The sequence below is a fragment of the Neophocaena asiaeorientalis genome, unplaced genomic scaffold (genome assembly GCF_003031525.2).
Source record: "Neophocaena asiaeorientalis asiaeorientalis breed wild unplaced genomic scaffold, Neophocaena_asiaeorientalis_V1.1 scaffold196, whole genome shotgun sequence".
NCBI classification, from domain to species: Eukaryota; Metazoa; Chordata; class Mammalia; order Artiodactyla; family Phocoenidae; genus Neophocaena; species Neophocaena asiaeorientalis.
Window position 1 is genome coordinate 4,413,751 of NW_020173929.1, and position 13,242 is coordinate 4,426,992.

Consider the following 13,242-nt stretch of genomic DNA (forward strand, 5'->3'; position numbering starts at 1 on the left):
TTGGCAGTTTGCCATGCCTAGAAGACTAGCACGGACCCAGGTCACTCCTGACGGGATGCCCCTGGCCCCCACTGCAGAACACCGTGGGCTGGGAGTCTGAAGTTGTTCTCCCAGCTCTGACTGGCCTGGTGACTGTGTTAGCAAAGTCCAGAGCGCACCAGACCCAGGAGGGCACTGTGGCCTCGTTTCCCGTTTCCCGTCCTCCTGTCCCCAGGAATAACACAGAAGTGGCTGGTAACACACAGCATTGTGCTCACACACAGAGGGCCCCTTTGTTTCCGGATACACAGAGAGGAGGCTGTAACAATGGCCTTGAATGGCACGTTGCTCTCCTTTCTCCAACGTTACACTTGTTTTTTTCAGTCCTGGAATCAGTTAAACAATGATTTCCTGCGGAGGGTGTCAGCTTTTCATCTTTTCCATCTGCTCCCCCGCTGGTCCTCAGGGCCCAGGGCGGTGGGAACCGAGTGGAGAGCCAGCCCCAGGGACAGCTGGGCACCGTGGAAATGTCACCTTCTCGGAAGGCTGAAAGGCCGTGGTACCTCTCCTCTCCCCTGCCAGGTGGGGCCTGCCCTGGAGGAAGGAACCAGACCAGGTAACAGGAGAGAGGCTGAGAGCTGCTGGCGGGGAGCGGGGGTTGGAGATCATGGCTGAAGGTCCGGCCCGAGGAGGATGGGTTTCTGCTTTCAAGATACCCTGTTTGCTTGAGAGCCACTGTCTGCTGGTAAACAAATAAAGAAGCAGAAGCAACTGAGGTCAAGTTTTGCCACCTCCCGAGTAGGGAAGCACTCTTCCCCTCTGACCCCCATTCCATGCCTCTGATGTCTCTGGGTGACCAGAAACTTCAGGGTCCATGTGGGTTTGTTGAGAAGACTAGTTCTCTACTAATAGCTGTCGGAATTAAGCTCTTATTCTATGTGTTGTCTATGTATATGTATGACTGTACGTATCTGACTGTACCGCTAGCAATTATAGCAAACACTTATACAATGTGCTCTCCGTTCTTGGTTGATTCAAACCCAGGCAGTCTGGTTCTAGAATCTGTGCTTTGCGTCACCATGCATCTTGTGTAATGTTCCTTACAATAAACCGAGGTTATTGCAAGGTTTCACTCTGAGGGGCACTGACCTATAATGCTAACTGTGTGTAACTATGTATATGCTAACTATTGTGTCAGGCAAGGTCCTAAATGTTTTGCATCTATTTCCTCAGTTATTCCACATAATAACTCTATGTGATGGGTAGTTTAATCATCTCCATTTTATAGATGAGGAAATTGAAGTAACAGAGATATTAAGTGACTTGCCCAGGGTCACACAGCTGTCAAGTGACAGAGTCAGGATTTGAACTCGGTTTTCTCTGGAGCTGACTCTAAAGCTTGCCCAGCCCTGTGGCTGGTTTGGAGTTAGTTTCCTTCTCTGGGTCACGAGGTATGGAAGGTGGTGTTCTGACCGTGGCTTTGTAGGACATCAGCACTTGAGTTGTCAGCTCCAGGAACGCAGAAGCTCTTAAATGGTTTGCCTGTCATCCTTAGATTTGCCGAGCTTGAGGAAGATGGAATTGTCCAATGGTGACAGGGAAGGAATTTAGAATGATAATAATTGCTCAGTGAATGCCATTGCTTACCTGACCAGAGACAGGCTAAGCTGCCACGTATGTAGGAGAACAGATGTTAAATAAGCAGGAGTCACCAGGTATATTCAGGAAGCCAACTTTATTTGTGTCTATCACTGCCCCTGAATTTTTTTGTGGCGCCCCACTCTTTCCTTGCCCTGGGATGAAAATTAGGGCAGGTCCTTGATTCTTCTGGTTACCTTTCTAGTTCCAGCACTGTCTCAGGTCAGTAATTGATACATCCAGGTCTGTGCAATAACCCAGACCTTCACACTTCATTCCCAGTGGATCCTCCTCCAGTGGGGCCTGGAGCTGGGAAAGGGGGTCTGTGGTCAGTTTCTTGCTTCCCCCCTTGTGCTTCCATCTGACTGACTGGGGATTCTGGCCCCTGGCGGGGAGAGGAGCAGGAAGTTCTTACCTGGTTGACACTGTGGGAAGCTGGCATCCCACTGGCTGGGCCTGGTGGGTGTGAAACCTGCTTCTTTATCTCTTGGTACAATTTTGTGGCTACTTCAGAGAACACCCTCCTTCCTTAACTGTGGAGATTTCTAAGCTGCTGGTCCCTTGAAGCAGGTGCCTAAGACTCTTTCCTTAGCTTCCCAGAATCTGAGCAGTCTGTATTAGTCAGCTAGGGCTGCCAAAACAAATAACACAAACTAGGTGGCTTAAACAACAAATTTATGTCCTCACAGTTCTGAGGGCTAGGAGTCTGAGATCAAGGTGTGAGTAGGGCTGGTTTCTCCTGAGGCCTCTCTCCTTGGCTTGTAGACGGCATCTTCTCCCTGTGTCCTCACGTGGCCTTTGCTCTGTGTATGTGCATCCCTGGTGTCTCTTTGTGTGTCCAAATCCCTCTTCTTGTAAAGATTGGACTGGGGCCCACTCTACAGGCTTCATTTTAACTTAATCACCGCTTTAAAGCCCTGTCAGCAAATATAGCTACATTCTGAGGTTCTGGGGATTAGGGCTTCAACATATGAATTTGGGGGCACACAATTTAGCCATCACAGATGCTGTCAGCTTCTTTCTTTTTTCTTTTTTTTGGATGCCAGTTCCCTGACCAGGGTTTGAACCTGGGCCCCCTTGAGCCGAGTCCTAACCACTGGACTGCCAGGGAATTCCTAGCTGTCAGTTTCTTTCTGTGGAAGTTTCTTCCTGGTGGTTCTTTTAAAAGGATCTACACAACACACAAGGTTGCCTGTTGCACACCTCTGGCTTATAGAAAATATTCAACTCCCCTCTCCCCTGGCCAGAACAAAGTCCCCCCTCCCACTCCAGCTGGCCACCCATCTCTCCTGCATCCTCGGTTTCTAAGGCATGATTTAGACACCAGCCCCCGATGACATCCAAGATCCAGGGACACAGTGCCTTTGAGATCACTCCTGAGAAGTAACGACTGGGCAGTTGGGACTTGGAAGGTACCTACTGCTCACTCCAAAATTCCTCCTCTGCTCTCCCACTGTTTTCCTCATCCAACCCTTCTCTGTGGGCTGGAGGTGGTCGGATAAGGGGGAGAGGGTTTTCTTTCACAAGTCCTACATGATGGTGTCATAGCTCACTTTGGAATGCATCATCCATTGTCTTGTGGCTTCAGCAGAAACAGAGACTAAAATCATTTTTTTCATCCTGCTACACATACAGCATCTCCTTTAATTTTCATAAAGTTCCCTATGAGAAAGGTAATATTATCCACGTACAGCTGAAGGAGAAGAATCTGTAGCTCAGAAAGCTTAGGGAACGTACCCACGTTAGATTGTCCAGCTAGCAGAGAAAAGGGGGTGTAGACTGCAGCTTTCACCCACCTTACTAACCCTTGTCTCGGCCTTCACCACTCTGGGTTCTTAGAGCTTTTACCTGCCGAATTTTGTTCTGTGCTGGTAAAAATTTCCTTTTAAGTAGAATGTTATAAAGATAAAAAGGTGAAATCCTTGTTTGTGCTCCAGTTGTAACGCAGGGGCTGGTGCCAGGGGTGACAAGTACACCGGGAAGGTTCACAGGTCCAGTGTGAGATGAGCTCTAGGTACCAAAAGATCTCTGCTTGAAACCCTTGCCCCTCCCCCAGTATAACTTAATCAGTGGAACCATGACGTGGGTGGAATATATATTTTTTTGTAGAAGTGCATCAAAGCAATATTGTGTTCTGAAAACCTTATTTGAGGCAGAAGCGGCCATATCATCTCACCTTCTGTCTCCTGGGAGGTACGCTACCTAACAAAGACCTTAAAATATAAATATTTTTTAAAATTTTATTTTATATTGGGGTATAGTTCATTTACAATGTTGTATTAGTTTCAGGTGTACAGCAAAGTGATTCAGTTATACATATATCCATTCTTTTTCAGATTCTTTTCCCATATAGGTTATTACAGAGTATTGAGTATAATTCCCTGTGCTATACAGTAGGTCTTTGTCAATTATCTATTTTATATATAGTAGTGTGTATAGGTTAATCCCAAACTCCTAATTTATTTTTAAGAAACCTTTTTTTGTTTGTTTAGACTTTTAATTATTTTCTTTAAATATAAAAAGTCCAGGCCTGCCATTGCCCATCCTTGCACAATTTCTAGGAAAGGGAGGATGAAAAATGTGTCTGACAGCTGTTCAGAAGTTGTGTGCTGGAACATATGTATATGTATAACTGATTCACTTTGTTATAAAGCAGAAACTAACACACCATTGTAAAGCAATTATACCCCAATAAATATGTTAAAAAAAAAAAAAAAGAAGTTGCGTGCTAAGGCTGTGTCCAGGGTCCATTGGAGGCAGCCTGGGGCTGGGCTGGGCTGGGCTGGGTGGCATCGGGGGCCCAGGGGACTGGACTGGGATGGGCTGGGGCTGCAGCTGACTCGGACCAGGGAGGAAGGAGAGGATGATATTCCTGTTCATCCACTGAGCAATTATTTAATGAACAACTATTATGCCCAAGGCCTTTGTGGGCACTCTGCCAGGAAGGGATGGGTCATTGAATGGGCCCTGGAAAAAGTGAAGTCCGAGCTTCTCTCTGGGTTCTCAGAGAAAGACAAAACGCTAGAAGGAGGGTGTTTCGGGTGGAGGGAATGGAAAAGCGTCATGTGTTTGGAGGCCAGCAGACGCCTTGGAATGGCCAGAGATCAAGGGTGAGGGTGCAGCAGCAGGGACAGGGAGAAGGGAGAAGCTGGGAGATTACACCTGAGGCTGGAGGGGGAGGGCCCAAGTGGGAACCCAACAGGGCTTTCAACAGAGACGCCCCCAAGTGGGTTTGCCTTGTAGAGGCAGGACAGGGATGCACTGGAGCAGTGGAGGGGTCAGCATTCTGGGAGCCGGGCAAGACAGCATGAAGGGCCAAACAGAATCCTTGGCCTCAAGAATGAAAAGGGGGGCTTCCCTGGTGGTGCAGTGGTTGGGAGTCTGCCTGCCGATGCAGGGGACATGGGTTCGTGCCCTGGTCCAGGAAGATCCCACATGCCGCGGAGCGGCTGGGCCCGTGAGCCACGGCCGCTGAGCCTGCGTGTCCGGAGCCTGTGCTCCGCAACGGGAGAAGCCACAACAGTGAGAGGCCTGTGTACCGCAAAAAAAAATAATAAAAAAAAAAAAAGAATGAAAAGGGGAAGGGGTTTGGCCCGAGAGAATATGAGAGCCATGTGAGGTCAACCAAAGCCTCTAGAAATGCCCCTCTGGTTTCTGACTTGGACCACTGAAGACATGCTGAGCGAGTGTGTGTGTGTGTGTGTGTGTATATCTGTATCTGTGTGCATGTGTGTGGAGAGGGAAAGCTGGGCTGGGACTGCAGGAGGCTGAAGACCTTAGCAGGAGGAAGTGGGACTCCTCTCAACAAATACCTACTGAGGGCTGAGTGCCAGGGTGAGGGAAGCAAAGGGACACATTCCATTCCTCTCGGAGCTCACAGCCCAAGGAAAGGAGCAATTCAAATGCAATGTAGCAGAAAGACAGAAGAAGGGAATTAGGGAGAGGCTGGGGAAATTTGGATACAGACCAAGTATTCAGTTATTAGAGAATGACTCATTTTTTGTAGGTGTTATTATGGTATTATAGTTTAGGTTGGAGAATAGCCCTCAGCTTTTTTTCTTTTTCGAAGGTGCAAGTTGAAATGTTTAGAGTTGAAAGGTCATGATGTCTGTAATGTACTTGGAAACAAGAGAGCATCAGATCCAAGTAGGGGCCCTTCTTTGTGTTCCCACAGTATCCTTACTTCCCGTCAATGCACTTGCTACTTTATATTTTTAAATTTTTATTATGAAAGATTTCACACAGAAAAGTCAAAAGCCAAAAGAACAGTACAAGAGTACAATGAACTCTCATATATTCCCAACAACTGATAACAATTCACCATAGTTGCCCCTACTTGAATTTGATGGGTGAGAGAAGCTTCCCAAAGAAAATATGTAAGACCTGAGAGATGAGTTGTCGATGGGCAAGGGGGATTGGGGAGAACTTACCGGAGAGTGTTCTAGGTGGACGTAATAGCACGTGTGAAGGCCTGGTAGTCTGTTTTGCTAGAGGAACAAAAAGACATTGAATGTGAGTATAGCGTGAGAAGCAGGGAGTCACCAAGAGGTGAGATGGGAAAGGAGAGCTGGTCCTGCAGAGTTGTGGGACAGTAGGAAGGCTTGGATTTTGTCCTGACACTGGTGTGAGCAAGGAGGTTGCGTTTCAGAAAGATGTCCCTGATGAGTGTTGAGCTGTTAGCCTGTGGCAGCCACTGTTCTAAGCACTTCGTCTAGATTAGTTCACTTAATCCTCACTGTGCCTTTTCCAGGGACCTACACAATCAGCATCTCTATTTTAGAGATGAGGCAAACTGGGGCACAGTAGGGTTCAGTAACCTGCCCAAGGTCACAGATCCGGAGGAGCCTGGGGGAGCCAGGATCTCCTGGTCCCCAGAGTCCATGTTCTTAACCCCTAGGCAGTACCACCTCTCAAGTCCTGTCACTCTCTGTGTGAAGGAGGAATTGGAGGAAAGCAGGAAGTCTGCTTAGGAAGTGGCTGCACACGCCCAGGCATGTGCTGATGGTGACTTGAACTAAAACAGTTAACAGTGGAGATGGAGAAAATGGACAGGATAGTCATTTTGGAGTGAAATCAACAAGACTTGGTGATGCAACAGTTGTGTGCAGGGGGAGTCCAAGATGGTGCCAAACCCTACCCCACTGAGGACCCGCCCCCTCTTGGCCTGCGCCATGGGACGTACAGAGGATGTCCCGTAGTCAGAGAAGAGATATCCTTCTCGTAATAATGCAGAGGGTGTCAGTAGGCCCCTAACATCCCCTTCATCTGTGAGGAGCAGCACGTCCAACTCACATTTCTCTTGCCCTGGACTCTGCTAACCATCTTTTTTGGTACAACTTGAGATTTTCACTGTTTGAATTTCGTCATCTGCAACTGTTGTGATCTGTAGGTCAGTCCTGTACCCTAAGTTTACCAGCACAGTTAGGCCACAGCCCCTGGTCCATTTCCTAATTGCCTCCTAACCCACCCAGCACGCTGTTACCTTTGAATGATGTGAACACCTGTGCTGTTTCACCAGCAGCCCTTGACCCTTGGAACTCTTTAGAGGGCTCACAGGGCCGACAAATTAAACAAATATTGAAAAACAGTAGAAAGAAAATTACTTGGCTGTGTCCTTCTAATGCTTATTGATCTTTAAGATCTTCTCAGGCATGAAAACAAGATTCACAGCTGGCATCTTGACACTGGATTCCTGTTAACTGGAAGAGCGGCTTATTGACCAGGCAGGGGATACCAAGCAGGGCAGGAGCAGCCAGTATCCCCCGCAGGTGATCAGCCCCAGAGATGGAGCGCCACTGGGAGGGAGCCATATTCACTTGAAGGGAGGGGCACTGCGGCCCAGGAAGGTCCTCGTGTATCCCAGCAAGCCACTGAGGCTGCGTATCAGTTCCATACCAACACTCTGGGGGCCTCATTTTTTTTTTCTTGCTAAAAGCCCCAAGAATTCCAGATTAAAAAAAATTCTTTTTTAATTTTTTTAAACCATCCGAGCAGTTTTTCTTCATTAATATTCGTAAATACAGCAGCTACATTAGAGGTTTCAATTTTCCTCTTCAGTTTGAATGTAGAGTATTAAGAGAGCCTTTTGCATGTCAAGGTACAGGAAGCAGAGATCACCCCTGCGCTGCTACCTATATTTATCCAGGTTATCTTTTTTTCCTGTGTCAAAAATGATACAACTACTACATGAATTCATGCCCAGAGGACATGGCTCTGCAGAGTGAAACATGAGCTCTTCTGTGTGTACTCCTTCCTTCCATTCCTCTCTCCAAAAGAATTGCTCATTTAACAGCAAATATTTATTTAACTGCTACTATGTGCTACATCCAGTTCTGGGCATTGGTGATACAACAGCGCACAAAATGAAAAGAGCCCTGCTCTTCTGGAGTTTACTTCCTAAGGAGCTTGGTGTGTAGCCTTCCAATCTATATTTATATCATTTATATCTGTCACTATATCGATGTCTGTAGTTCTGTATCTGTAGGTTCATGTTGTACACATGATTCTGTGACTGGACTTTTCACCAACAAATGTCTTGGAGTTTATTTCATGTCAGAATAAAGGGGCCTTCCTCATTCTTTGAAAGCTGGATAATGGTTTTCTGTAGAGATAAACCCCTACAGATAGACATACAGGTTGCTCTAATTTTTTTTCCAAGCAAGCAGTGCTGCAGCAAACTTTCTTCTGCATACACTATTGTGTCCACCAGAGTCTGTACACTTACTAAGTAACCGTGGGTAAGATTGTTAACCTCTCTGTGCCTCAGTGCATTCATGTATGAAATAAATATAATAATAGTACCTCTCGCTACTCATCAAGGAAGTGCAAATTAACCACAGTGAGATACCACCTCACATCCACTCAGATGCCTATAATCAAAAAACAGATAATAACAAGTGTTGGTTGGTGAGGATATAAAGAAATTGGAACCCTTGTACACTGCTGGTGGAAATGTAAAATGATGCAGCCACTTTAGAAAAAATTTGGCAGCTCCTCAAAAGGTTAAACATAGAATTTCCATATGACCCAACAATTCTACTCAGATGTATATACCCGTGATAAATAGTAACACAAGTCCACACAAAAACTCGTACACAAATATTCATAGCAGCTTTATTCATATTAACCAGAAGAGAGAAACAACCCAAATGCCCATCAACTGATAAATGGATAAACACAATGCAATGTATCTATACAACGGAATATTATTTGGCATTAACAAGATATAAAGTTCTGACACAAGCTACAATATGAATGAATCTTGAAAACATTATGCTAACTGAAAGAAGCCAGTCAAACAAGACCATATATTGTATGGTTTTATTTTTAAGAAATGTCCAGCGTAGGCAAATGCATAGAAACAGAAAGTAGATTGGTGGTTGCCAGGGGGTTGAAGGCTTGAGGCAGTGAGGAAGGACTACCAATGAGGGTCTCTTTTGGGGGTGATGAAAATGTTCTGAAATTGTGCTGATGGTTACACAACTCTATGAACATACTAAAAACTATTGAGTTGTACACTTTAAGTGGGCAAATAGTATGGTATGTGAATTGTATCTCAATTGAACTGTTATAAAAACCATAGTATCTCCCTCATGGGTTGTGAGGATTAACTGAGATAACATAAAAATGTGGAGAACAGTGCCTGGCGTTCTGTAAGCTCTATCCAAGTATCCACCACTCTTGTTGTTTCTGGGGAATGGATTCCTAGAAGCAGAATTGTCAAGCCAAAGTGTAGGTGCATTTTAAAAAAAATTTTAATTTTCAAAGACTCTGCAAAGTTGCCCTCCAAAAACAGTCTTCACCAATTCACCCTCAAAAGTAGCATACAAGGATGCCTGTTTTTCTCTTTTCTTCTTCTTTTCAAAGAAGTCACCACCAAGAAGTTCGGAAGAACACACGCATCGGTGTTCACAGTGGTTTCCTTTGGGTGACTGGATCACATGTGAATTTTCTTTTCTTTTTCCCATATTGCTTATCTGCATTTTGTCATATTAAAAGGAGAATATATTAATTACATAATGTTAAATAAAACATAAAAGTATCCCCCTTCTACTCTTCACCAAGGGACTTCTACCCCCCACAGTCTTCAGAGGTTCAGGTAGGACAACTTGTATTTATCAGTCCATCCTAAAGACAGGTTTTATTGTAACTTTCTAGAAGAAACAGCCAGAGGGCGACAACTGTAAACATTGGGAAGTACAGAAGTTGCAGTTATTAGCCCAGGCCTGCACTTTCTTGCTTGATGGTATCCCAGAGCCCTATAATAAAAACCTTGCCTGTGAGTCATTTGCACCCTTACCAGGCACCAGGCACTGCAAGTTTTCAGATGCTTCATGTTCATTGTCATTTAATCCTGACAACAATTCTACGCCATAGGTACTGGTGCAAAAATGGAGTCAGAGAAGTTAAGTGACTTGCCCAAGGACACAGTGCTGGTCAGTGGCTGAGGTCGATACTGGTTAAGCTGTGAGTCAAGAGTCAGGAACTGGGATCTTTTATGATCTCATTGAAGAGTGAGGACATGGTTAGGGCCAGATTCATGGGAGGTTGATTCAGCGGTTCAGTGCTGTCCTCAGGACACTTGTTCTTTCCATCTCTCTGCTTTGCCATCTTCTGGTTGTTTTCATCTTTGGGAAGACAGAGGGCTGTAGCAGTGACATCTAGACATAACAAGGTTCAGGGAAAGAAGAGAGGGTCAGTTTCTTTCTAGGGCTTTCTCCTTACAGTGAAGGAATGTTTTCCTTCCAGCAAACTCTCCCCACAGGCACAGTGTTTGTCTCATCGGCCCATTCCAGGTCATTACCTATTCTCAAACCAATCACTGGCAAAGGGAATAGAATTACCCCAAGTCAATTAGTCTGAGGTTTGTGTTGGAAGTGGGTCATTGTTCCCTGAGGAGGGGAGTTCCCTGAGCAAAATTAAGATTCTTCTTGGAAGGCAGAAGGGGAAATGGATGTTGGGGAGCTGGGTGGGGAAACCCATAGTATCCACATAAGAAGAGATTCAAGCTTATGTTGTCACACTCAGGAGTCTCTATTCCTGGCCACTGCACTGTTCTGCATCTTGGCCAAGACTTCCGTTGCTAGGCATTGATTATTTAGGGTGAAGCTTATGAATCACCCACATCTGCCTCTTCTCTCTGCCTGAAGGTCCCATGCTCTCTGAAGGGGGGGTCTTGAAAGCTTGATTTAGGGCAGATCATGAGGACTGAAGTAGTGGGTTTTTTAAATATCCCAGTTCAACTAGATACTTTCTACCTTGGTGATCTCTAGTCTGGGAGACTGCCATTTCACATTCCCCTTGGGTCTCTCAAGAAAGGTCCCTTTGGGATGGTCTCCTCTTGGTAGCTTACAGGACTGACTTGATTAATAAGACATTACCAGTTTCTAGAGTTAGAGGGCTTTGGGAAGATGTACTTGACCTCGCTTCCTGGGAATCACGCTTTTAGCTAACGTGATAGATTGGAGTTTTGTTCAGCAAATCTTCACTCATCTCCGTTGCAGCTTGAGACATAGTGTGTTTCTTGCCCCAGTGACTTTGGGCTTGGCCACGGATTTGCTTTAGCCGATGGAATGTGAGTGGCTATGACTCTAGCAGAGCCTTTAAATAATGCTTACACTGTCTGGCTTCCCTTGTAACCACTATGAGAAGAGCATGACTTGGATAGCCAGTGCCCCTTCTCTCTGGATCCCACGATTAGTCACATGGAACAGATCCAAACCCAGACTGAAGCAGGGTCACCTTAGCCAATCTGCAGACCTGTGAATAAGGAAAGTAAATGCTTGTTTTCGTAAGTTGCAAGTTTTTATTTTGCAGCAGTGGTGCAGCCATAGGGGACTGCTACAGGTGATGTTTTTGAGTGTCGCCCAAAGGGTATGGATGGTGTGGCAGTCTTGTAGGAGAAGATGTGAGAACATGTCCCATTAAAGCAACCCCTGGGAGAGTTCCCTGGTGGCCCAGTGGTTAGGACTCCATGCTTTCACCGCTAAGAGCGTGGGTTTTGATCCCTGGTCAGGGAACTGGGATCCCACAGGCCACATGGCACAGAACAGCACGTGCTGAATATAACTCAGGGAGGGAGATGTTTTGGTGAATTTCTTGGAACAGCCCAAATTCTAAGAACTTTCTATCAACTGTTCTCTGACCCATTCTCACTAAAACAATCTTCACGGCCAATAAATTGCTACACCACGTGTTTCATCATCAGTGCTCAAATGTAGTAGAACTGTAAGGGAAAGAGCACTGAGCGTGCTGTGGTTTTAGACCAAAGTGCAGCTCGTGTCTGGTCTGTGACTTTGGGTAGGTCATGTAAACTCTCTGAATCTCATTTTCCTCACCTGCAAGTTGGGAGTGGTTATAAAAATAAAATGATCATGTAGAGTTATGGTTTTCAAATTGCACTTTTGGTTAGTTGGAGTTCTTTTTCAAAATCGATATATAAAATTTATAACTGGCTACCACAGGCAGTTTAAATACTCATTATTTAGCACCATGTCTTTCATTGTTGGCAGAACCTGCCAGCTACCTTCTCAGAGTCCTTAGGGTTTCCTACAGCCCAGTTTGAAAACAACTTACAGTGAAATTCCTCTACAAATGTCGGTGGTGGTGGTAGTGGTGATGGTGATGGTGATGGTGGTGGTGGTGATGGTGATGATGGTGGTGGTGGTGGTGATGATAGTGATGGTGGTGGTGATGATGTTGATGGTGGTGGTGGTGGTGATGATGGTGATGATGGGGATGATGGTGGTGATGATGGGGATGATGGTGGTGATGATGGGGATGATGGTGGTGATGATGGGGATGATGGTGGTGATGATGGGGATGATGGTGGTGATGATGGGGATGATGGTGGTGATGATGGGGATGATGGTGGTGATGATGGGGATGATGGTGGTGATGATGGGGATGATGGTGGTGATGATGGGGATGATGGTGGTGATGATGGGGATGATGGTGGTGATGATGGGGATGATGGTGGTGATGATGGGGATGATGGTGGTGATGATGGGGATGATGGTGGTGATGATGGGGATGATGGTGGTGATGATGGGGATGATGGTGGTGATGATGGGGATGATGGTGGTGATGATGGGGATGATGGTGGTGATGATGGGGATGATGGTGGTGATGATGGGGATGATGGTGGTGATGATGGGGATGATGGTGGTGATGATGGGGATGATGGTGGTGATGATGGGGATGATGGTGGTGATGATGGGGATGATGGTGGTGATGATGGGGATGATGGTGGTGATGATGGGGATGATGGTGGTGATGATGGGGATGATGGTGGTGATGATGGGGATGATGGTGGTGATGATGGTGATGATGGAGGTGGTGGTAGTGGTGTGTGATTTCAGTCTCTCAAAATGTTTCCTTGCCTTCTCTTCCTCCCAGATTTCTCTCATTGACTATAAACTGAAAGCCACAATTAAAGATTTTTGAGAGTGTTTTGGAACACTTTTAAGCTTGAAGGGATGAAGAGACTCAACCACACTCACCAAGTCAGCTATAATTACAACACAGTCACTGCCAAAGTTCTGGGATGCACCTCTGCACCAGAACCTGGAAGATGCTCAGGTGAGAAGAATAAGAAGTACAAATTCTCTAAGTGGATCATTGGGA